Source organism: Ambystoma mexicanum, chromosome 3q (assembly GCF_040938575.1).
Source record: "Ambystoma mexicanum isolate Mex_15411 chromosome 3q, UKY_AmexF1_1, whole genome shotgun sequence".
Taxonomy (NCBI): Eukaryota; Metazoa; Chordata; class Amphibia; order Caudata; family Ambystomatidae; genus Ambystoma; species Ambystoma mexicanum.
The window spans coordinates 94011208-94037115 of NC_090926.1; the positions used below are offsets into that span (position 1 = coordinate 94011208).

At 46.0% G+C, this 25908-nt stretch overlaps 1 protein-coding gene across 1 annotated transcript in view; it reads right to left on the reverse strand.

Annotated features, from left to right (window-relative positions):
• Positions 1 to 25908, reverse strand: part of PDE1B (phosphodiesterase 1B) — a 1810462-nt gene that overhangs the window by 1307247 nt on the left and 477307 nt on the right. The gene's annotated exons all lie outside the window — the stretch shown is intronic.

The window sequence follows — 25908 nt, forward strand, 5'->3', positions numbered from 1 at the left end:
GAATGGTGGAATTATTGGTACTATATTTGGGTGGGAAATAGACTGGAAGCCATGGAGGGGTCAGCGTTGTTCGATTGTAGCCAATAGTTGGAGTGCAAAACATTTTTCTATGTGTTTTCCAATAAACTAGAGGCTTGTGATGGGACTGTTGTTATATAAATCCTCTGTGTTGAGGGTGGACTTCTTTAAGAGATGTTGTATGAGACCTGTCTTGAGTGCTTCTGGGAATTTGCCCTCATTAATGGATGAACTTGCAATGCGGAGGAGTGTATTTAGTGCTGTGCCAGTTAACTGTTTTTTGATGTAATATGTGGATTGTGGGAGGCACGTGTATCTGAGAGATCCTTGTGAAAGAAGAGTGTGAAGTTCATCCAAGTTGGTAGAGTGTGGGAGGGGGTGGAAAGTGAAACTTTGTTCAATTTGGAGATTTGGATCAGAGTTCTGAGTTTGTTAATTTTGTTTATGAAGAAGGTATTTAACCTGTCACATTTTACATGGTAAGCCAGCACCTCAGGGTTTTTATTTTTTTTTTAATAAAATGTTGATCGTTTTAGAGGCTGCCTCATTGGTAGAAGTGTAATAAGCAAACTTAGCATTGATATCGGGGGTCATTATGAGTTGGGCGGTAAGGGATACCCGGCACGGAGACCGGTGCCGGTAATCCCTTACCGCCCAATTCCGAGGTCCCTTAGCGGGAACCGTAAAGGACGTGTGGTCTGACCACACGTCCTTTATGGGTCCCGCTAAGGGACCAGGGAACTAATAACTGGCCTGCTATTCGCGGGTCCATTATAAGCGCCTTCCCCATTCCCATTGAGCCCTATAAGGGCTCAATGGGAATGGGGAATGGTTGGTTGAATGGGGACTTACTGGGTCCTCCAGGGTCGGAATGACCCGGTAAGTCCACATTCAACCAGACCGGTGCCGAACCCGGTATTGGAGGCAGCCATGGCGCAAATAGCGCCATGTCTACCTCCAATCTCGGAATGGGGCCATCATATTTCTTCATTGGGCATGCATCGATTTGATGGATGTGAGATCCTCCGAGCTATGTTTTTGTGCCACTGCTTTTCTAAGGATTGGAGGCAATATTGGGTGTGTATCATGGCACAAATGGTTTGGCTTTGTCTGGGCTAGTCTTTAAGGGTGCATTGGCATCAACTACCTCATTGGTGTTGTGGTTGCATGATTCCAGAAGGGTTGAGGAACCCCCTGTGATGGAGAATGTCATGAATGTTGCCTCCAGCGGGTCTAGTGGGAAGTTTCTGAATGAGCAGTGTTCAAACACTGGCCGTGTTACCGTGCCTTTATGTGGCAATGATGTGTGTATGTTAAATGTAGAAAGATCACGGCTCACTTCGTCCAGTCAAGAGACAGTGGGCTCATGCAGGAAATTAATTCTAAGTGTTCTTAATTCTGCTTTTACCATTGTACCCACTTTCCAATCCTATTACTTCTCCTTGCTGATTTTCTTTTTTTCAGCAGACTAAGGTGTTGATACCCCTGGGGTACATTACATCACTTCACAGACACACTTAGGTACTGTAAAATTAATATTGTGGTAGTTTGGTACAGTATAAAAGCATATTAACATACAAACACACACACACACACACAATATGAGGTTCATTCATTTGCAGGACCCCAGATAAGTACAGTTATATTGCCATGAATGTTTTGCTCAGGGTCCATTCTGTTCTTAGTGCATATTGTACATTCATTTCATCAGTCCAAATGGTTGATCATTGCAAAGGATTTAAAGTGGTCAATGTGGATGCCTTATTGCCAGCATGGAATTAACTATCACATGGGCCAAACATCTTTAGTGTAGGTTTTTTCACAGCATTTACTGCAACTTTGTAACAATATAAATAATGGATGCTCCGTTTATCCAACTAAATTTTGCTTTACTCAGGATTATGAAAGTATGAGTTATGCCCCCAGAAATTCAAGCCAGTCATGTGCAATATACATTTAAATACACTATAGAGGATGTATGCACTAATTGTGAAAGTCACTCCAGAAAGGTAAAGGGTTTTCATTAAAACAAATACTGTTTTCGGATATTCTTTGGGATGGCTGTGAGGAATTTGACCATCCACACAGCCGGTGTGCGCTCACCTTAGGCTTTTTTGAAATGTTTAGTTAAATGGAATGATGGTATACTAAACTGAGGAAAATGTCTGGGGCTGATCCACACACATTTTCCAATGCTCACACGACGACAAAGCATAGACCTGTGTACTCTGGGCTGGACAACCCCTACAGGCACCGTCCACCACTTACATATTCAGTTGGGATGTAACATTGAGGAGTACACCATAACATCTTCGGGAAGGAGGGGGACCAAATGTCCCCCTGCAATGGACAGCCTGATTAACTGAAAAAAGCTCCAGGGAAATGCCCTGTTCTTTTGTTAGGCCCTGCAGCTGGGGGCAGAGATTAACATACCAAAAGATGGTACTTCAAACAGTCCCACATGAGGCCTGTCTACAGAGGTTCACAAAGGAGACAGGAAAACCAACAACCTTTAATCTGTAACTGTGTCAACCTGAAACCTGCTCCTGCCCCCAGTATCAATGGCAAGTGCACTGTCATGTCTGGGTCTGCTTTTTAAGGTAGGCCAGCCCACTAGGGGGACCTCATTCATAAGGTACAAGATTGTGGTTTGCAGGACCATAGAGTCTGGTCTTACCACAGTGTCAAGGGGGACCTGCTGCATTACCCAGAGAGACTCTTTGATCATCAGCAGACAGGAAGAAGGGTGGGACTTAGTATCACAAGGCAGTGTGGCCAGAGCTCTTTCTCTTGAAAGATGGATTCCACCATTTTAATTCTGGGGCACACCTTGTTCCTGGTTTCACCCATTTACTTTTCCTGTTGCAAAGCACTCTGGTTATGACCTTATGCATACAAGAGATTCTTGGTTGGGACCCAAGAATAGGTTAATTAATGTAAGATTACCTTACATCAATCGCTGTGGCCCACTTGACTTTAAAAGAGGGCCAAGTCCCTCTTTTGGCCGATCATCGGAAGATTTCACCAGAAGTAACAAAGAATAACTCAACCTTGGACCCTGGCTTAAGGTACAATCTGCCTTACATCATCTGCCAGTGAAGGAAGGCCAGAATATCCAATGATGGAATCAAGATTCCCCCCTAAACCTTTTCCAGGGAACAGAGGGAGAAAATAATTCAGAGGACCCTCCAGCCGCTCTAGAACTGGTACCCAGCCAGCACACAGCATGCCCTGCTAGGCTCTGCAGCAAGCTGCCAGAAGGTATCTGAACCTACAACCAAGGACAAGGCAGCTGCCTGCAACACACTCCTCAGCTTTGGTCCGTCCATCTTAATGGATGACACAAGCCCATTGAAGAAGCTGGGAGAAGTACCTCAACAAGCATCTACCGCCGTCCACCTTAAAGAACATTTTCAAGCCAGTCGAGTTCCTCCATCCGCAACTGACTGCAACGCTGACAGTTGTCAAGTCACTGAAAGAACCCAAAACATCTTCGACCAGTGTTTCAAAACCACTGATCAGCAGTGAGAAAATTCCAGAACCCAAGCCACCATGTATGCCATCCTGCAGCCATTCGTCCAGCTATGCTCGCCCAACCGTTTTGCTGCCTGACACCTACAGCTAACTCCCATCTCAAACTCTGTCACAGAAGAATGCAAAGCGCCCTGAAGCCAACTCAACCCTATCAATCACCAAGAACACCTACACTGTAAGGTACATTGTGCCTCATTTATTTTCAAATCTGTTTATTGGCATTTATTATTTATTACAAGCACAGGAAAAGTGCCATGAGTGCCATCAAACAATAAATCACATTGCATCTCGGATTATTAACATTTACAACTTAACATTAAAACTTTAACTATCTCCAAATGTTTGTATCTTGAGAAGCCGGTGCCGAGTGGGGCACAGGGGGGGATTGGGACTTTCAGGGGGGGGGGGAAACTTCCCGTGGCAGGGATCGCATGAAGTTTGGATTGGGCTGCCTCGAGGAGTCCAATTCTGTCCGTGGGTCTACCCACTGTGGGTTTGTGCTGGTTCATGGGGGCTTATCATCGGAGGGGTAGAACAAGGGGTCTGTGAGTCCTTTCCAGGCATCTAAGGTCGTGCTCGAGACATCTGTGGATTTGGCCACGCTTTCCTCCCAGGCTCTCGTTTCTGCCAGCACCCATCGTTTCAGTTCACTGTGCCAGATTTTCTGTTGCGGTCCCGATGGTTTCTTCCAGGACATTGCAATTGTTCTCTTGGCCAGGATGCACATAATGTCCATTAATCTAACGAGGTGCTTTAGCTTTGCTGGTCTGGGGTATGTGCCGAGTAGGCACTCCGCAGGAGTCCATTTATATCTGGTCAGCCCCAGGTTTTCACTTGTCTGCTGAATTAAAGACCACAGGGACTGTGTTCTGGCACACCGCCAGAATGCGTGGAACAGGTCCGCATTGTCCATTTCGCACCAGGTGCATTTGGAGCTCTGAGTTTTATGGAGTTTGGCCAGCCTGGATGGGGTTAGATATGTCCGATGCAGAAGATTCAATTGTATTTGTCTAAATCTATGATTTCTGGATACTGTTTTTGGAAATGTCAGAGCTCTTTCCCATTCCCCAACTGTTAATTCTCGGCCTATGTCTGTTTCCCATCTGGACTTTAGTCCATCACTGCGTGGGTTGGGGGTATCATTTAGGTGGCTATAGATCTGAGACACTGGTCTCCCTCCTTCTCCCAGTTCATACAGTAGCGTAAGCAGGGGGTTTGTGTCTGGTTCCTCCGGCCATGTCGACCATCTGGCGCGTGCCGTGGATCTAATTTTTTGATACCACAGAAACTGGCCTGTGTGGACATCATTTTCTTCTTGAAGTATTTCAAATTCTTTGAACACCCCCTCCGTGTATAAGTCCCCCCATGAGTATATCCCTTTCTGTTCCCAGTGCCTGAGGTGTTGCAGATCCCCGGGGGATCTGCATAGGTCCGAGACAAGCGGTATGTTCGGGGAGTATTGGTGTTTGACATGGGCGAGGGATTCAGTCCTATGCCAGATTTTGCGTCCAAGAGTGACCATTAGGGGGGCATTTCTTATCAGGTGGGTGGGGGCCCAGGAAAGTTCTTTCATATACAACGGGGAGACCAGTGAATGCAGGAGAGGGGTTTCCGATGTGGCATCGTCTGCTAGCCACTTGGTGACAAAGCTAAGCTGCGCTGCCAGATAGTATTTTTCAAAGTTCGGGAGTTGGATTCCCCCCTGAGTATACGGTAATGACAACGTGGTAAGCGCTATCTTGCGTCTTCCCTTCCCCCACAGGAAATCTCTCAGCATACTTTCCAGTAGGCGAAAGAAGGGCGCTTTGATGTAGAAGTGTACGTTCTGAAATCCATACAAGAATCTGGGAAGGACGATCATTTTAGTTATGGAGGCCCTGCCCATCATGGATAGGGGAAGTTTTGCCCAGAAGGCTATAGATTTCCTCAAGACCGGGAGAGCAGCCTTAGTGTTGCGCTCATGCATTTGTTCCGGGGAATGCATTATGTGTATGCCTAAGTATTTGAACGAGGTATGTTCCCACCGTATTCCCACCGAGGGAAGCTCCGATTCTTCCTGTCCCTTAAGATTTGCCAGGGGGAAGAGGCAGGATTTAGCTCTGCTGAATTTTATTCCTGAAACCTTCGCGAAATTGTCTAGGACCTCCAGCATCGTGGGCACATTGTAGTATGGGTCTCTAACAAATAAAAGAATATCGTCCGCATAGAGAGAGATAATGTGGTCAGTGTCTCCCAGCCGGATCCCAGCATCAAAAAATTGCTTACGGAAATAGATAGCAATGGGTTCTAGGCCTAGTACGTAGAGCATGGGAGAGAGGGGACAACCCTGTCTAGTTCCTCTGCATATGTTCCAGACCTCCGATATGTGCTTCCCAGTTTTTACTCTGGCTCTAGGTTCCGTGTATAGTATCTTGATCCACCTAATGAACCTCGGGCCGAAGCCAAACCCCTCCAGGACCGCCAATAGCCATTCCCAAAAGATCGAATCGAACGCCTTAATGGCGTCCAGGGACAGCAGTGCGTATGCTTCTGTGCAAGCTTCAGTTTGGGCGATAACGTGCTGCACTCTGCGCAAATTCATGGTTGTGTTTCGGGCTGGTATAAAGCCGCATTGGTCTTCATGTACTACTCCCCCTATAATTCTGGCCAGTCTACTTGCTAACACTGTTGTCAGAATTTTCGCATCGTAGTTAAGCATTGCTATCGGGCGGTAGGAGTCACATCTATCAGGGGGTTTATTAGGCTTAACAATCGGGATCAGGAGGGTCTCTCTCATGCTATCGGGTAATATCCCTGTCTCGTGTGCTTCTTGAAAGACCTCGTGTAGCAGGGGCGTTAGGGTGGACTCATACGCCTTATAAAACTCTGTGGGCAGACCATCGCTCCCAGGCGCCTTGCAAGTAGCTAGTGATCTAATAGCTTCTGTGATGTCCTCGGTTGTGATTTCTGCATCTAGGGCCTCTGATTGTTCAGGGGGCATCTTGGGGAGTTCAATCTCTTCGAGGGTGTCCATGATTTTGTCTAGGGGGATCTGGTCATTATGAGAGTAAAGGCGTTCGTAGAAGCCCTTAAAGGTATCGTTTATGGCTTGCTGGGTCTGTGCTATCCCCCCCTCTTCAGTTTGTACCCCAGTGATTGTATGTCTGGGGTGTTCTTTCTTGCAGAGCCAAGCTAGCATTCTGCCTGGTTTGTCTGCCTCCGTGTGTATTCTATTAGTTTTGGTGGCATAATCAAATTTGGCGAGCCTATTCCATGCTAAGGTAGAGTTAGTTCTGAGTACTTTGAGGCTATCCTCCCTTTGTTCTGTGGCGCCCGGGGCTGCTTCCAATTGCTCTATTTGCTGCTCCCAGTGGATCAGCTCGTCCGTAAGTTGTCTCTTAATGCCCCCTGCCTTTGCTATTATTTCCCCTCTCGTTACTACTTTTAGGGCGTCCCACATTGTGCTTAAGCGATCTACGCTTCCGGTGTTTCTTTCTATGAAGCTTCCTATGAATTCGTGTAGGTCTTCCCTAAATGTCGGATCTCCCAGGGCATCTATCGGCATTCTCCACATTGGGATAGGAGGTCTGGGGCCAGTGTGATTCCAACCCACCAGAAGTGGCGAGTGGTCGGAAATGGTTCTGCCCAGATATTGGGCTTCTTCTATTTGTGGCAGGTGTTCGTTGCTTATGAAAACATAGTCCAATCTGGTGTGGAGACCGTGCGGAGAGGAGAAATATGAGTACCCTCGAGCGTCAGGGTGACACTCTCTCCAGGTATCTGCCAAGTGTAGCCTGTCGACTAACAGGGAGAGGGCTGTTGTGGCCGCTGAGGGCCCTTTTGGATGCGGGAAGGACCTATCAATTATCGGATCATGGACACAGTTGAAGTCTCCCCCCCAAAAAAGGATTTCATGCCTATGTGGCGCAATCTTGGCGTACATGGAGTTTAGGTGCGATGGGATGTTAGTGTTGGGGAAGTAAGAGTTCACTATGCAAATATCTATTTGTTCTAGCCTGCCCCATAGTATTACAAACCTTCCCTCTGGGTCTACCTCGGACTTAATTACTTGGAAAGGGAGTTGTGGGTGAATCCAGGTATATACCCCTCTAGCATACTTAGAGTATGAAGTTCCGACCCCCTGGCCTCCCCAATGTTCACTTAGCCTCGCTAGGGATTCAGCCGTGCAGTGCGTCTCTTGCAGTAGCGCTATCTGCACCCTCTTTCTGTTTAAATAGGACTTGATTCTGTTCCGGCGTGGGTATGAACCCAGGCCCCTCACATTCCAGGTCAATATTTTAATATTTGTTTTAGCCGCCATTGCGGGGTAGTTGAGTAACACTCACAGTTGTCCGTCTCCTGTTGACCTCGTTGGTCCTTCCATCCTGTCCTGATCTTCTCCCCACCTGTCCTCTCGTTCCGGCCCCAAGTCTTTCGCTGGTTGGAGATTTTTGAACTTGTGTAAATCCCATTGTGTTAAATGGGGGAAAAAACTAAACAAAACTTTCCAAACAGACCCTAGCAGCTGCTTTTAACTTACAGCGCTCAGGGGCTCCTGAGCCTTCCAGGCCACTCCTGGCCTTCCGGATCAGGATTGTGTGTGAGCAAACTGCTTACACCTTTTCTGGTGGGGTGGGTTGTTTGTCCGCCGCTTGCGTGTTCCTCCGATCTCGCGTCCGATGTTGCGAGATTTGTAGTAGGACTTTCATAGTGGTTCGTCCGACTACGGTTCGTGTTGATTTCCTTTTGTTATCTGCAGGGGCTGCCTTCTGCTTGCGTTCGTCGGGGGGTGGGTGGTCATCCTCGATCTGAGTTCAGTGGTTCTTCCTTGTCGTCCGCCAGGTTGTTGTGCTCAAGCCACATGTTTGCTGCGGCTGGGGTCTCTAGGAACGTTGCTTTCCCTTTATATAGAATTTTGAGACGTGACGGGTATAAGAGCATGTATTTCAAGTTGAGCTTTCTCAGCCGGGCTTTTATTGGAATGTAAGAGTTTCTGGCTCGTTGTACTGCAGGGGTGTAGTCCGGGTATATAACTATTGTTGAGTCGTTTCTTTTTATCTCCCCGCCTTCTCTAGAGAACCGCAGTATGGTTTCGCGGTCTCTGAAATTTAAAATCTTTGCTATGATTGGGCGTGGATGAGATCCAGGTGGGGGACGTTTCTGGGAGACCTGTGGGCCCTTTCGACAGAGAACCCCTGGGAGAGGTTTGCCGCCCCTATTTCTTGCTGTAGGAGCGTTTCAATGAAGGTCGTCGGGTCTGGACCTTCTAGGTCTTCCGGGACCCCCAGTATACGAATGTTATTACGGCGCGCCCGACCTTCTGCATCCTCAGAGCGGGCCTCTAGCCTTGCCACCTTTTGTTCTAGATCTCTGACCGTCATCTTTAGGTCTCGGGTGCTCTCAACATTTTCCTGTAGAGCGGTCTCTGTCACCGTAACTCTTTCCGTTAGGTTACGGGCGTCCTGTCGCATGAGTTGCATGTCTGACTTTACCTCTTCAAGCCGTCCCTCGAGTGATGTGCGGAGGGCGGCTATTGCTTGGAGGACTTGCGTGTGTTTAAGGTCTTCCTCTTGTTGAGGCGAGTCTTCAGGGAATTCTCGGTCTTGTTGAGATGACTGCCGTTGGGGTCTGACCGTCGTGAATGAGTCCATCGTGACTAGTTTCGGCTTGGTCCTGGGGGGAGACATCTCCTGGTTTGAGGACTACAAGTGCTACCCCCTGCAGAGTGCAGATCTGTCGACGACCCCTGTATCAAAGTTTACGTGTGGGCTTCAAGGGAACTTTGGACCCAGGGATCCAACCCCAGCTTTTCGGATGTTTCTGGTCGCTGGTGTTTCCACAATTAGGTTTCAAGATCTTGACCAGTGGCTGTGGGCACAGGTTGTATGGAGGGCCTAGTTCTGGGAGTCGTAGTGGTGCAAATAAGTCCCGGGCTGCAGGTAGCGATCAGTTTAGTTCTGGTTCCTGCCTGCGTCTCCAATGGGTTACTGGCAGGCAGGTGTCGTCCCGCCGCCTGTGGGTCAGGCTCCCTGGGGCTCCCAGTATATTATTCGCCCTTCTCTTCCTCAGGCCTTAGTGAGTGGGATCTTTCTGCTGGGGTCTACCTCACATGGAACTTCCTGCGTATCAGGCAGCCTCTAGGGCGGACGGGGTCCCACAGGTCTAGGCCAGTCCTCCTCGCGAGAGTCAGCGTTAGGCCTTCGCTCCTTCAGGCTGCTGGGAGGCCGTATGGGGCAATTTCATGTGATCCCGTTAGGAAGTGTCGTGAAGGGAACCCGGTCCCGCTTTCAGTGTCCCGCCGCCTTCTGTACCGTTCCCCGTATCTCCGCTCAGCTGTGAGTTGTGATCGTGGTCGCGCTCACCTTCATGCCGCTGGAGCTGTTCTGTGTTCCAGACTCCAGCGTCCGCGGCGGACACAACCTCCTCCTGGCCGCGCCCACGCCACGGTTCCTCCGACCTCCGCGGCCGCGGCAGCAACCAACGTCGGCCTCCCGCTCTCGAGTGTCCGTCGGCGGAGCAGGCGACAGGCTCCTCCACAGCGGCCACCCCAGCTGCAGCGGTCCGTAGGATGACCCGGGGGGCCGAGGCCGGCTCGATCTTACTCCGCGGCGGGCGCCGCCATCTTGGAGTCCCAGGGGGCTCGGCTTCGGGCTTCCCGTTTTCCGTCGTCCGCACTCCGATTCCGCCCAGTATTGTTGCCGAGTGCTGGCAATCGGTTCCCCCACAATATTCTGGCCTCAACTCGTGTTGTGAACCTGGAATCAGCGAAAGTTAAGCATTAGTCTCAGGATCGCGGACGGAGCTTCGTGGAGGTCTGTCTTTACGGCATGCGTGCTGGCCACGCCCCCCCATTGTGCCTCATTATGAGTCCGGCGATAGCCGTACCAGTAAATACTGGAGTAATTTATTTCCAGCGCCTGGCAATGGGGACTTACCAGGGCAATACAGTCCCGGTGGTCCCGGTAATTCCCTATTGCTGGGTGCCGGTAATTATTACTCCCCATTCCCGTTCGAGTCCCATTGGACTCAATGGGAATGGGGAGGACGGATGCACCGGCACCATTGATGAATGGTGCTGGTGCATCCGTCAAGGTCTGTGAGCGGGTGCCGTTCCCCCTGCTAGGTGAGACCTGGCGGGTGGAAAGGCACCCACTCACAGACCTCGGAGTGTGCCAGTCTGGTAACAGCCTTGCGGGTAGCTTACCGGCACCGTTGTTACTGGATTGGCACATTCGTTATGATGCCCACTGTGGTTCTGTCTACCGGGTCCTTCCCCAAAGGCCCCTCGAGCCATTTTAAGACCCATTGCTCCCTTTGTGGTGAAGCCAAGAAACCTTAACAAACGTGGTTATTAACCATATCGACTACAGTCCTATCAGTATCCAGAGTTCATCCCTTTTCCTTCTTGGAAACTGTCCTCATCATTCAGTTACAGGGTGGGTGGTATTTCGTAGTGTTGTTATTAATAAAGTAGATATTTTAAATACATCCTTGACTGGACATTCCTTTTATCATTAGGTAATAATGGTATGCAAATAACCAACGATCACGACCGTTTAGAGATAAGTCTACCGTTCCATCCACATTACCAAAAGTGGACAAGGAGGTTAATAATGTGCTTGTTATTCTAATCTTTTTGTATCCCTACTGGTGTTTGAGAGATGTGGGTCTGATTGATGGTTTAGAAACTGATATTCAGACCTAGACCACTTAACAATGCCATATAGTTTCCCAACCTAGAGACATCAGGTGATTTTCTCAAAGAATGAGATGTAATGTGTGTGTGTGTATGGGGCAATCTTACAAGTAGGCACAAGCTTGCATGGCAGTGAATATGTAGCCACTCTGTTTCAGTCATGCTTAGTCTATAGTTGATGGTAGGGTACTTCACATTTTAGATCCAATGAAATTTGAATTAGGCTGCTGGGTGGAGGAAAGTCACTTAACGTGGACGTGTGGCAATGCCCATTAAAACACTCAGAGTGGATTAATTACCTCTTATGGGTGACGGGGATTTTAGAGTCGCCGTGCACATTAAATCCTAGGTCTCTTTGTGTAACAATACACTTTAGTAGTGGGCAGAAGATTAGCGGTGCCTTTAATGAACGTAATGACAGTTCTCTCTTGGTACACAATCATTTTTCTCACGGAAATGATCACAGGTGGATAGAGGTGTCCATGGACTCCATCCTCTGCTTTTTACCATCTATTTTGAGAGGTTGTCGTGGGGCTTTCAGCTTGTACCTGTGCACAGCACAGTTGCCAATGTACCTTATTATTTCGCTGTGTAAAGGCCCTGCACATGATTCCCATTAGAAAGATTAAGAAATACATGTATTTGCAATCAAAGGAACAACATTACTTCGGAGCAAACCTAGACTTTTGCGATGTCAAGTAGAAATGTACAGATTCACAATCTCCTTTCGACACTTGGAAAAGCTGAAAGGTCACAGGTAATTGTCATTTGCTATTATCCACCTAGAGGATTGGAGGCAGCAAAAGTGGGTGTGAGCACCTAAAGTTATTTTTAAAACCTTCTGCAAGGAGTTACAATTGATATGGGTCTACGTAGCATCAAAGCTAAGTTATATTTTCTCTCTATTCCCCTAACCTAAACCACCTCTCCTCTTTCAGACCCACTAAAGCACCTGATTACCATGCACATGGCAGCAGAGCACAGTTTAAATCCCAATAACATAGCATTAAAGGGGACTCCGCAGCCGGACCTCATCCAACGTGTGCAGAGTCTAAGCCAGATCTACTCGCTCACCTACGCCATGGACCCGCCAACAGGGGAATGCTCAGGCCATATGTCTACTTTCATTGGGTCATATAGACCACATCTCTGCTAAAATATGTCAAATTAAGGTGACAACCCTTCCTACATGTGTGGAAGCCAAATTCCTATAACATGGGAGTAGCCGAGATTCCATTGTTTTCTGCATGTGGGACACCTAGACCGCATCTTTCACTTCACACCGGAACGGAGACAGCACCTGTTACCACTGGTTGAAGCTTAAACCGCATCTCCTACTTTCTGTTGGATTATTAGTCCACACCTCTACCTACATGTGGGAAGTCTAAGCCATGCTTCCTTGTGCAAATGGGAAGTGAGGCATGCTATCTCCCCCGCGCTGGAAGCATAGACCACTCTCCTTCCTATGTGTAAAGGCGGCATACACAAAGCTCGCTACATACAAACAATTCATCTTCTTTGTGCTTGATGTGGTGTCTTCACTGCAAACAGAAGCTGTACAATAAAACTGCTCTGTGGTGAGATGAGTTTTACATTTGAAAGACACATTTTTGGACTCAGCATATCCACTTTCTACAAAGCATGAGATCCTCATTGGGGGATGTGGCTGGCTGTCAACAAAGCTATTATCAAGGGGCTGGGGAGACGATGGAAGAGGTTGCTTGGCAACAGATTACTTTGCAGCCTATATTCCCTTCGGAATTCCAGACTTAAAGAATCAGAAAGCGAAAGTCATGCAGTGTAGCTGCTGAACGTCCACACTACGCTTCACTAGGTGTGCCACACGCCAGAGTCTAACCACAGACAATGGAAAACACAAGGCACAAATGCTTTCTTTGGAGCTTCGATGCACCCTTCATTGCTCTGCCTTTGTCTATTCTGATACATAATATGTGCTAGAATCACAGTTTACAAACATTTCTGGATTCGATATCATCAGTCTAGGCAGATAATGTCTGCATCAACACATTTTCAATACTGTGTGTAAAGCGTAATTCAGTCCATGTAATGCTAAATGGTGCACGGTTACCAACACGCCCTAGTAGAAAGATAAAACAGTAAGTACAATGTAAGCATGTGCAACAGTATGTGCATTCTGTAAGCAATTCCAACTACCTTTGCCCATTAAATTTCCCATATAAAAACTCACGGATACATACCAAACTACAAAGGTTCTTGCATATTGCATATTGTTCACCAATGAAATCCCTATGAAGATGCATGTAATGCAGATACATCCTAAAGTGCAAGAAGTCCTGCCAATATACTGCTCTCCTTTATTTATTTATTTTAATTTTTGTAACACGCCAACATGCCCGTGGGCCTCAGGGCGCACACAGAACAAGAACAAGACGAGGACAAACAAGCAAAAGAGGAAGAAGGAGAAGTGTGTCGGAAATTATTCCAAGTTGAATAAGTGTCTTGACGGCACGTTTGAATGCGGTTTAGCTCTGGATCTGCATTACACCTGCTGGAAGTGTGTTCCACAAAAGGGGACCCTGAGCATCCAGTGTAGTGCCTCCAAATTTGGCTGTCCTGAATTTGGGATAATTGAGAGTGACGGCCGAAGAAGAGCGAAGGTTCCTCACTTTGAGTTTGATGCCTATGCGGGATGACAGATAGGTTGGGCTGCTAAAACTGAGGCATTTATGGGTCGTAGTAAACATCTTATGGTTATGCGTTGTTTTACGGGTAGCCAGTGGAGTCTTTTCCTAAAAGTAGAGATGTGTGTGCGACGTGACTGATTGAAAATGTTACGCACGGCATTGTTCTGTGCCACTTGTAAGGATTGAATATTAGAAGCCGTGGTGCCCACCAGGAAGCTGTTACAATAGTCCAATCTTGAATTTATCAATGCAGTGGACAATAGAGCACAGTTCTCTTCCGATATGAATGGTAGAATATATGTAATTCTCTTGTTTATAGCACCACAACTAGATTTTATGCTAGAAATATAGGATTTCATGGAGAGTTCTTCATCAAGAACTACTCCTAAGGTCTTAACTTTCTTTTGAACTATGATGGTGTTATTGGCAATATGGAAAGAGGCGTAGTTAGGATCAAGTTTTGCCCGGGTGTTTTTAGTTGCCTCAATAAGGAGTTCAGTCTTTTTATCATTAAGGGCAAGAGAATTACAAGCCATCCAATCTTGTATGGCTTTATATATTCGGTTAATGGTTTCCGAATCACTGCTGTATGAGCCCTTCAACTGGAGAACGACCTGAGTGTCATCGGCGTAATTTGTATATTGCACTCCCAGTTTGTTCAAAAGATCGAGAAGAGGCCGGATGTAAAGGTTGAAGAGCAGCGGCGACAGACAGGAGCCCTGAGGGATTCTGCAAGTCTGAGAGATGGGGGAAGATTGTTTATCACCCACGCAAACCCTTTCCATTCTGGGACCCAGAAAGGAAGTGATCCATTTGGATGCGATTGCAGAGCAATTGGCAACCTCTCCGAGCCTTGACACTAGTAAGCTGTGATCAACCAGGTCAAAGGCTGCGGAGAGGTCCAATGGCATGAGCAGAGCAGCTTGGTTTTTGTCAGCTATGCTAGCATGTGTAGATTTGAGATCAAGCATAGCTGTCTCAGTTCCATGACGAGCGCTTTAACCCCTCTGACAGGTACCCAAGATATTGTATTTTTCAACATGGGCCTGTAGCTGTAAGTAGGCCAGTTTATCAAGTATCTTGAGAACATAGGTCACGTTAGTTATGAATCTGTAATTATCATTGTTGGCTGGGTCCAGGCCTTCTTTTTTCAGTAGAGGAGTGATCCATGCCGACTTTAGCAGGTCCGGCACCGGACCCTCATCAAAGGAGAGGTTAACCAGTTTGGTAATCCATGGGACCATGGTCTCTAAAGACTCCTTAAGAATACTGGTGGGGCACTCATCTGCTGGACAAGATGTGGCTTTGAGGTCCTGAATGATTTTGAATACGTCCTCTTCAGTATAGTGTGTGTGAAACAGAATGGAGGGATAGTATTTTCACAGGTGTTGGGTGAAGTGGTATCAGTAGTGAATTGTGTAATGGCTACGTTAGCAAGGGCTTTACTGATTTTTTCTTTATGAGAATCAATCTGGAATGCCTGATTGACTCAATTCTGATTGACTCATTGCAAAACCCTCTCAGATGGTGTAAAGCATGGACTGATCCCAAAGTGCAGTGTTATGAGCACATTTTGCAAATGTGCTTCCTTAATGTTCTCGTAGATATATATCTAGCTTATAAATAATGGGTATTCAATTGATGCAATAACTTTAGCACTGTTACTTTTTCATAGTCATTCAAGGAATGTACAAATGCACATGTCATCAAGTGGATCAAGTAGGATCCGGTAGAAACCATTTGACTATTGATTTCATGGAATCCATTTGCTAATATGTTTTTATTTGGCAATCAGGCAATACATGCCAGAAAATGCATGGATGTCCTTTTACGTACCATCATAAATAATTTTGCACTATACCTAACATTATTATTTTTGTTTTGTTTAATAAACTTAGGACACACATGAAGTCCCATTCTTAAGGACAACTCCATGTTAAGAAATCCCCAGGCATTCCTACACTCAATGACAATAGGCAATTTTTAATGCACCTTCAACGTTCATTAATTGTTATGAACACCCTACAATGCAACCTGCACCTGCATGTGCTTTCTTTTTTTTTAACAGAGCAAACAGAATATTATGTTAATTTCGATCAAAACACATATAAAATGTCATTGTTGACAAAAGAAAATTTGAATTGGTATACTTGTATACCTGTATTTATAAGCATGTTTTGCATTCCTTTAACACTGACCATCAAAGTAAACTAAAACACCGGAAAGGGCAATAAGATTAAACTTCTAGAGTCAAGCAATAACAAATAAGATGGTGAGAGATGTTAGATCACTACCCATCGCAAAATCTTCCCTCCTGGGAAGATCATTAGCTTCACCCAAAATCATTTTATGAGCTAAGAAGTCAAATTCGCAACATACTTCAATAGATATGCACTTGCCATATATACAGGCGAACAGAAGAGAGATAATGGCATCTGTTGCACGCCTTTTTCTGACGTGAGCTACCGATTCCTATATGACATGAATATAGAGTGTGTGGGCCCCGGATACATTATTGTCACGTATGTATATCGGAGGATGAAAGCCTTCCCATTTCACACTGAGACCATTATTTGGGTGTCCCTTTCTTAAACCTTTGAGCAACATCCTACGAATGATCGCATGCTTTCAGCAGGTATAAAGAACATAATTTTATTTGCTTTATTAATTGTTAATTTATATAGTGCTTATACACAGGTGAAGTGCATCAAAGCGCTTCAAGCGAAGGGAATAAAGTAATCATTCTTAGGCCTTGAAGAAACTATCATGCTAGGCCTGACAACATTTCTCGTAGTGCAAGTGCATGAAGTGGTACAGTTGAGCCAAGCTAGGGAGGGGTGGAGGTGGATAAACAGTGGGGGGGGACAGACGAAGTAACTGGTCCAAGTACACTTAGGTCATGCATACATACAGATGGAGATGCAAAGACGGGAGGGGAGGGTGGGGGAACAAAGAGTCTGGTCCAGCATGGCCCTGGGTTAAAGGAATAGTGCGCTCAGAAATATTATTGTCCCAAGGGTTTCGGGCATGTATTTTTAAGCATATGTTGATCGATGGTGTAAACATTTCCTATGCACCTTACCGTAGATGTCCTCTTTTGTACACAAGCAAAATCAGGCAGCAGGGCGTGGCCATCTTGTGATAAGCTTATCCGTTGCTGCATCGCCCAAGCTGGACTACCCTTGCGGCACTAAATCATATCCCCCGACCCTAAGGCTGAGATCACTAGACACATACCGCCCATTTCACAAAGCCAATGCACGTGTCGTGTCAACATTCTCTGCGCATCAGCTAATGGCATGTCTCCATGGAAATGGCAGGACACCTCTTTCCTCAATAAGTATAAACAGACCATTCTCAACAGACAACATCAGATTTGCTTTTCCATTCCTTTCATTGTCTTTTTTTGAGAATTCCGTGCCTCGTTTCTGCACTCTGGTCAGCTACCTTTGTTCCTTGTAGCCCGTGCAAACAGATACCAGTACCATTACTATAAAAAAAAATGTGTTGCCCCATAATGGCAACCATACAGCCCTACTAGTACGAACTGGAGTATTCTGGGCCGGAATTACTGGAAAGATAAAGCTGCTAAAACGATGGGGCTTCGGACGACAGTTGGGAGGACGATTCAACAGATCAAGAGCCTGAGCCTAGTCGCATGGACAGAGTTTCCACCTGGTGTACCTGCAATCAATGCGCGCTAATGCCAACCTAGGAGGAGAACTGCTGCTGCAGAGAAAACTCTGGATGCTTGTCCTACATATCAAAAGGTGAGACACGGCCGCAATGCGTTACCGAGCTGCCAGACTTCAGGGCAGCCTGCCTCACACGGACCGTGTTGAGGATTATGATGGTGCTTATGTACGAACTTTGTGCAACAGTTCGCCCTCGCAATGCAAGTAACAAGTAAGTGTACTGTAGTTGTGATGACACTTAGGCCTCTACCATTTCATGGTTGTCTCCTATATTGTCATAACTTTGATTTATCAATGCCAAACAAATGTAGTCTTGCAATTTTATACATCACTCGCAATTTGGGGAAATCATAGTGGTCTCTTTATGTTTATGTCATCTACAGTCGTGAAGCAATATTTGTTTGTGTCCCAAATATAATGGAATGCATAGTTGTTCAATATTGTACAGTGTATAGTGTAAGCTCCTGGAGAAACTGGCCATCTCCCAGCTTAATCTACATGCTGAATATGTTGGTAGTCTTCATGACCATCAGTCAGGCTTCAGAGCTGCCAGAAGCACGGAAACTGCTCTCCTGAACATCTGTGAGGACCTGCTCTCTAACCTTGACTCTAACACCCCTTGTGTTCTCATTTTGCTCGACCTCTCTTCTGCCTTTGACACTTTCAACCACACCATCCTGCTCAACCGTCTCCGTGATAACCTGGGTATCACTGGTCAGGCTCTGGCGTGGCTGACCTCCTTCCTCTCCAATCGACCCTCCCAGGTCCAACTGGGTTCCTTCCTCTCTGACATCTTTTTCTCTACCTGTGGTGTCCCCCAGGGATCTAACCTCTCCCCCTGGCTGTTCAACCAGTATCTGGCTCTTCTTGCTCACTGCATCGCCGCTCTCTGTCCCAACTTTCAGTGCTACGCGGATGATACCCAGCTCATTTTCAGGTTACCCTCGGCCTCCTCTTCCCCTTCCCTCATCTCTGACTGTCTCTCTGCTATCCAGGAATGGTGTGCCGCCAATGACGTCTGCCTTAATGCCAGTAAGACTGAGATTCTACTTATCGGCACACCCACTCCCTCCTTCCCTGCAGCTCTCTGGCCGGCCTCCCTTGGCCCTCTTCCTGCGCCTACCTGCAAGGCAAAAAACCTTGGGGTCATCTTCGACTCCACACTCTCTTTCTCTCCTCACATATCTGACGTCTCTAAGAAGTCACACTACCAGCTACACCTCCTCAGAGGTATCCTTCCTTTCCTCTCCTTGCCCCAGAAGCTCACTATCTCCAGAGCCCTGGTTCTCTTGAAGCTGGACTAATGTAACAGCCTCTATCTAAATCTTCCTGCCTCTACTCTCCGCCCTTTGCAACTCATCCAGAACAGGACTGCGAGACTTGTCCTTGTCCTCAAGCCCAGGGACGGTATCTCTCCAGGACTGAAATCACTACACTGGCTCCCAGAGGCTGCGAGGATTAAGTTCAAAACCATCTGCATTGTCCACAAGGCCTTCTGGGGCCTTGGGCCAAAATACCTTCAACTCTCTCTTTCGAAATATCTTCCTTCTTGAGCTCTTCGCTCATCCACCTCCAACTACCTCAGGGTCAGCTGCTTCTCCAAGCAACGAGCTGGGGGTATATCTCTCTCTGCAGCAGGGGCCTCCCTCTGGAACAGCCTTCCTGCCTCCCTGAAACTTGAGGAGAACCATCTCCGGTTCCGGAAGCACCTCAAAACCTTCCTCTTTGCCTCTGCTTTCTCTCCCTCTCTCCCCTGCTAAAATCACTGAACCTGCACTGAATCTGCTACTGGGCCACTTACCGATCTCGGTCCTTGGCCCAACCACTCTTCCCTGCACTGCCTACCTGCACTAAGGAACTGTCTCTGTATCCTACAGCCCCTTCTCCCGGCACTTGCCTTGCACTTGCCACCAGCTGGCCCTATTATTTATCTTGTATTCTACTAACCATGTACTGCACTTTCCTTGCACTTGCCACCAGCTGGCCCTATTATTTATCTTGTATTCTACTAACCATGTACAGCACTTTTCCCCCTCTCCCCTTCCCCTTGCACTTTTCCCAGTCCCCTCTAACCTTGCACTTGCGCGATCTGAATGACACCTGGCCTAGTGGGATCGCTGTCTGTCTCCCCTTGTTCCCCCCCTGCCTCGTTGGGCCTTGAAACACTTGTGTATAGGCGCGTTACAAATGCTATATCATATCATATCATATCATATAGGTAACATTTGTACTGGCAACAATGCCATTGGATACAAGAATTGTCATTGGCAACTAAGGTTTAATACACTTATCTTGTTCATTTAAAAACAGTTTGTATCTTTCTCTTTCACAGGTGGTACAGGCTGGTGGCCTATTGTGAGTTTACATGGTGGCTTCATGGGAGGCTTGGACACCGCGTTCGACAAGTAATACCCGTCTGTGTCGTTGGTGCCATTAGAGAAACTTTTCTCAGTGAAAGCGGTCAGTACAGGGGATTTTCCCACACTGTGCTGCAACCAGAAGTTTTTAATGTGTAGTATATTTGTGCCATCAAAATCAGCAACAAAATAAAACACAACAGAACTTTTATCAATGGTTGTTTCAGTTTTTCAGTGAATCAAGTGTGTCTCCATTAAGCAGTGTTCCGGGCATTGTCTGCATGTCTCAGACCCATCCATCCCCCCTCCATTATCAAAGGGAGTTGGCACCAATGGATGTGTGCTGCCATAGGGTGCTGGTAGGGATGGGAACGGCCAAGGTGCCAAACACCATATACACTTCAAAGGTATCTTACGTGCAGGGGTCAATGTTCACATGCCCTCCTCAGACCCCGTGTCTCCAGGCACGATCCCCTGAAGCAGGCCACGCCTCTGCAATCCACATAAGTGTGTCTCCATCCAGCAGTGTTCCGGGCCTTGTCTGCATGCCTCTGGCACATCCATCCCCACTCCATTATCAAAGGCAGTTGGCACCAGTGGATGTGCGCTGCCAAAGGGTGCTGGCAGGGGTGGGAACGGCCAAGGTGCCAAACACTATGTACACTTCAAAGGTATCTTACGCGCAGGGGTCAATGTCCACATGCCCTCCTCAGACCCCGTGTCTCCAGGCAGGATCCCATGAAGCAGGCCACACCCCTGCAATCCACATAAGTGTGTCTCCATTCAGCAGTGTTCCGGCTCTTTGCTGCACGCCTCAGGCCCTTCCATCGCCCTCCATTATCGAAGACAGTTGGCACCAGTGGATGTGCGCTGCCAAAGGGTGCTGGCAGGGGTGGGTACGGCCAAGGTGCCAAACACCATGTACACTGGTGTTTTAGGTGTAGATGTCCCTTATAATACTTTTTATATTTACAAGATTGTATTGCTTTATAACTAAACCCCATGTTGCTAAACATCTGTCCTTGGTTTTAGGAGCATCATAGAAAATGATTTATGGGCACAGATAACTATGCTATAGTGCCCTTTGAACTCGTGATCTGTCTCTTTACATGCCAATTTTTAAGATTAGCATTTCTACATCAAATCAAATGTTCCCTTTACTACTCCATGACTATGCACTGAATATGAAGGAGCAAGATTCTTCATCCATGTCTTGCCTGGAGTCAACAACAACTTCGAGCGCATATCAGGTAGTCTTATTTAGCTATTCAGTTCAGGAAATGTTTCATGCATGGAATTTGAGATAGTACGATCATATTTACGTATGGTGTTGTTCGTTTACACAATGTTTCATTCATGGTTTTTTATTGATATGTACCATTGTCTGCGACACATTGGGCCTCATCACGAGTCTGGCAGTAACCCTTAAATGTGGCGGTAGCGCTATTACCGCCGCATTTAAGGGTCCGCCAGATCATGGCTTTGGCGGATTTCCCCCCAGCTTTAAGCTGGGGGGAAATCCGCAGCAAAATTGGCGATTTTTGGCACTATTACTGCCGACAGGAAATCTGCCGGTGGTAATAGCGTGAATTTTCCCCATTGGGCCCAATGGGGAATGAGGAATTCCCGAATGGGCCCAATGAGGAATGGGAAATAACCCTTCCGCCAAACCCGTGATCCGGCACTAATAGCGCCAGGGGGTTTGGCGGTAGGGCTATTAGCGCGGTGCTAATAGCACCGGCGTTACCGCCCAACTCGTGATGAGGCCCATTGTGTGTGTTTAATTTCAATTTTTTAATCCTTACTAAAACAAGTACTTTGTTACAGGGAGTAGCTTCAACTACAAATACATCATCCCTTGTAGTTGATCCAGAGCCAGAGGTATACGAATGAAAGAAAGTAGATCCTAGATCTGATAATATTAGACAGTGACATTATTATAAACAAGCAGTTTGGAAATTGCTTGAGTGCAACATTTAAATAAGTGTGTTTCGCACAGTCATCTTTGATCAAGTAAACTAGCCATCAATCAGTTGAAAATCAAAATGTATATTTTGACTAAATGACGTACATGGTGTACGAGTGTATCTGTGTAAGCCATGTGTGCAATGAAATAATTTGATTTCAAATACAAATGACTTATTTTTAATAGATACTCTTTTCTAGGGATGTATACAAGATCGGGATATAGAAGAGGAGGCACGTGGATCCGAGTCGGTGGACCAGCTTGCTGGTGCTGTCGTTACAGTAAAGAAAAAGACAGTTTTACAGAAAAGCAAAAAAGCTACAGTAATTTACAAACAATTTCATTTTCAAACAGTGTTTTGTGCTGGTGCCTTCATGACATGTTTTTTTTAATGTAAATTGTCCAATACTGTATGCTGGATTTACAGTGTACATTTTTTTCCATCCTGTCTTCTAGTTTCCCGATGGTGTACGAACTATGCAGACACAGACAGCTACAGAAATCAGAGATGCTGCTTGCCAAACTGATTTCACCATGGAGCAACTATTGAGGCGCAGCGTGTTCAAATCAATAAGCAGGCTCGAGATGCTTTTGCCGAATGGCCAGTAATGAATGTTACCGGCGAAGCCAGCAAAGTGTTGTTGGAGCATTGCTACAATTCGACTGCTCCACCAGATGAAGATGAAACTGAATGTAATGAAGTTGCTTTTGAATTTGTCACAGACCACTTGACACAATCGACACCCGCCAAAAAAGGGCCACCCAAAAACCAATCAACATTGATGTTTTCTCTGACTCATGTTCAATACAATTGACCGAGGAACTAGACAAAGATGTCGACTACAGTATGTCCAGTTTGGCTGATGTGTCAACCACAGTTCAGTCAGAAACAACATTAATGCAGGATGATAGTCTAATAATGGAGCCCAAATACATAGTATTTGACTGCAGCTTGATGGAGATTGTAAAGATGCTGAAATGTATGCATTCAGTGAGAGGGGAAGTATGTGGGAAGCCATTGGTGAATGTGACTCGTGTATCACAATGCAGTAACCTCAAAATACATGCCACCTGTGAAATGCTCCATGAAAAATGTTCGTGGTCCGCTCATCCGATGCTGGGGAAACTTCCAGCTGGGAATCTACTGTGTGTAGCTGCTTTACTTTTCAGTGGCTCTAGTTTCATTAAGTTCTCCAGTTTCTGTCAATTTGTGGGACTACATTTCATTTCTAAAAGGCAGTACTACAAATATTAACGTCAATTTCTATTGCTTGCCATTAGTGAAGCTTGGAAAATGGAACAAATGTCTATTCAAAGTACATTCTCCGAAGTTGCACATTGTAACCCTCTTACTAGTCCACATTTTAAGAACATTCCATCGGTCCTCACTATTTCAGGCTACAGATCATAATGATCGACTTCCTATGTTGTGGTTCCTTCTCAGAAGGGCTGCAACTTTCATCAGGGCAGCACCGTTTGTTTATTCTTCTGTTCTCCAATTGTCTACTCGCTCAGACACGTAATACCTAATCATACATGAGTCACTCAACCCCAACCCCAGTTTGTTTATTTGTATACACTGCCACTACATTCACAAAATCACCTAATGTCCTTTATTTAAGAACCATCAGAGCTAAGAAGTCAGCTGTGCATAAAGGGGTCCTACCATCTTTACATAAAACATATTGGGCCTCATTACGAATCAGGCGTTAAGGGGTTAACGGCGCCGTAAACGGCGCCGACCCTTAACGCCTGATTCCGAGGTCCCTTTGCGCCATGGTAAGTTTAACGCCTGCTTTTTGCAGGCGTTAAAATCTCTGGCGCTAAGGGACCATGGTGCTAATTACGCCACCGTAATTTACGGTGGCGTAATTAGCGCCTTCCCCACTCCCATTATGCCCTATGGGGCAAAAATGGAAATGGGGAAGGGTAAAATGGGAAATGGGGATTTACCGCCCCACTCACCTTGGAATGGGGCGGTAAATCCGCCATCCACCATGGTGTAAACATAGTTTACACCATGGTGGTAAGGGTACGACCCAGGCGGTAACTTACCGCCTGGGTCGTAATGAGGCCCATTCTGTTTCCTATCAACAATGCTGTGACCTCACAAATATAAACTATTTCTAACAATCTTATTTGCACCTTTTTCATAAGCATTCTGTTCCATATTAGAACAGTAAAGTGTTTCATTAAAACTTTTGCGGCACTTAGACAATATTGTTGCGCTGAAGGGCACATGTTCAGAAAAGCATGTAGCAAATTTGGCGGGATGGACCCTTAATCGCTTCCTGGGCAGCACTAGAGCTTGTGACCACCCATTGAGCTGTCACGATTACTGCAGCAGAGAGGTGCACATGCGCCGCCCTGCAGGCAATAATGCAGGCGAGTAAAGAGGGGCCCACCCATGCCAAAACTCTGGTAATGACATGGGGGCGCATAGGTAGTGTGGAAAGGTGGTGACAGTGTTTCATTCATGTACATAGTAGAAAACAGGCGTGTTGTGGGGGAAAGGGATGTCAATGGGGGTCTACCCCATGGAAAAATTAACTTTTGGTTAGTAGCTGTTCTGAGGCGCTCTAATATTTTTTCAATTCCCTTGACTATTTTGAGGTTGCTCTTTTGTTCTGAACATTTTGTATCCCAGATCAACTTGCTCCAATCAGGCTGTTCTCTAATGTGTGACCTGAGACAGAAAGTGACATAAGTAGAGGATAGGCGAGTGCAGCCAAGTTTCATGATAAAAGGTTGAACTTTCTTATACTGCATTTACTTTTCTATTAATGTAGCCCCCTCACCTGCTATCCACCCTCGTTCCATCATAGATATACATACAAAGCCAGCCTTTGTGTCGCCTACTATCAACTACTATCATAACTATTGTATTACCACCACTACAAACACTACTACAAACACTACCAATCCTACTGGCTCTGCATGTTTCTCTATGACTACTACTACTACTACTACTACTACTACTACTGCCTTGACTAATACACATGTTGCTACTGATTGGTTGCAAGATCATGGGTTGTGAAGGAGTCGCTCACACCTCATTTTTGAATAAGTAAATGTTTGTCCCCAGATTCCTCACGCATGACACAAAAGGGAAAGCTTATTCCTCATATTGTAATTAATAAAGCATTAATGTAAATAGTTTTTTAATGTTTTGTATCATAAAAAATGCACGTTGATGGAGATTTATTTTCCGAATAAAGTTAATGATGATGATAATAAACCATTGTGTTCTCTACTGATAGAGTGATTTAAGTGGCACGTGTTTTGACCACTCAGGATCTTTATCAAGGCTGGTGTGTTTATGTCTATTAACCGAGAGGTTGGGTGGTTCCCGATGATTGGCTTGGGTGCATGACTTCCACTGCTGCTTCTGATGGGTTTCTTCAAGGAAATTAAAGCCAACTGGCCAGAACAATGCCCATTGGGGCCCAACCTTTCACAGCCCATCAGTAGCAGCAGTGCAAGACATCCACTCAAACCAATTACCGGGAACCACCCAACCACTCGGTTAATAGACATATATGCGCCAGCCTTGATAAAGACCCTGTGAGGTCGAAACACGTGTCGGCTGACCACTTAAATCACCCTATCAATAAAGAACACAGTGGTTCATTAATAACAATGTAAGGAATTAGCTTTCCCTTTTGTTTCATGAGCGAGGTATCTGGGAACAAACATTTACTTATGTGTAGAAACAATATTACTATTGATACTCGCGCTACTACTAATACCTTTACTCATTCAATAATTATTGCTGCAAGTTGTACTTGAAGTACATCTACTGCTACTAGTAGGAGTAATATTGTGTTAATAGAAATCTGATTACTGCTACTGGAAAAAGTATTAGTACTGATATTATCACTTCAACTACTATTAATATTAATATTAAGTATCAGTACTATTGGCACACCTAGCTTGGTAATATTAGTAATGCTACTCATAGCAACCAATAGTAGTACTAGTACAGCGACCTCTATTG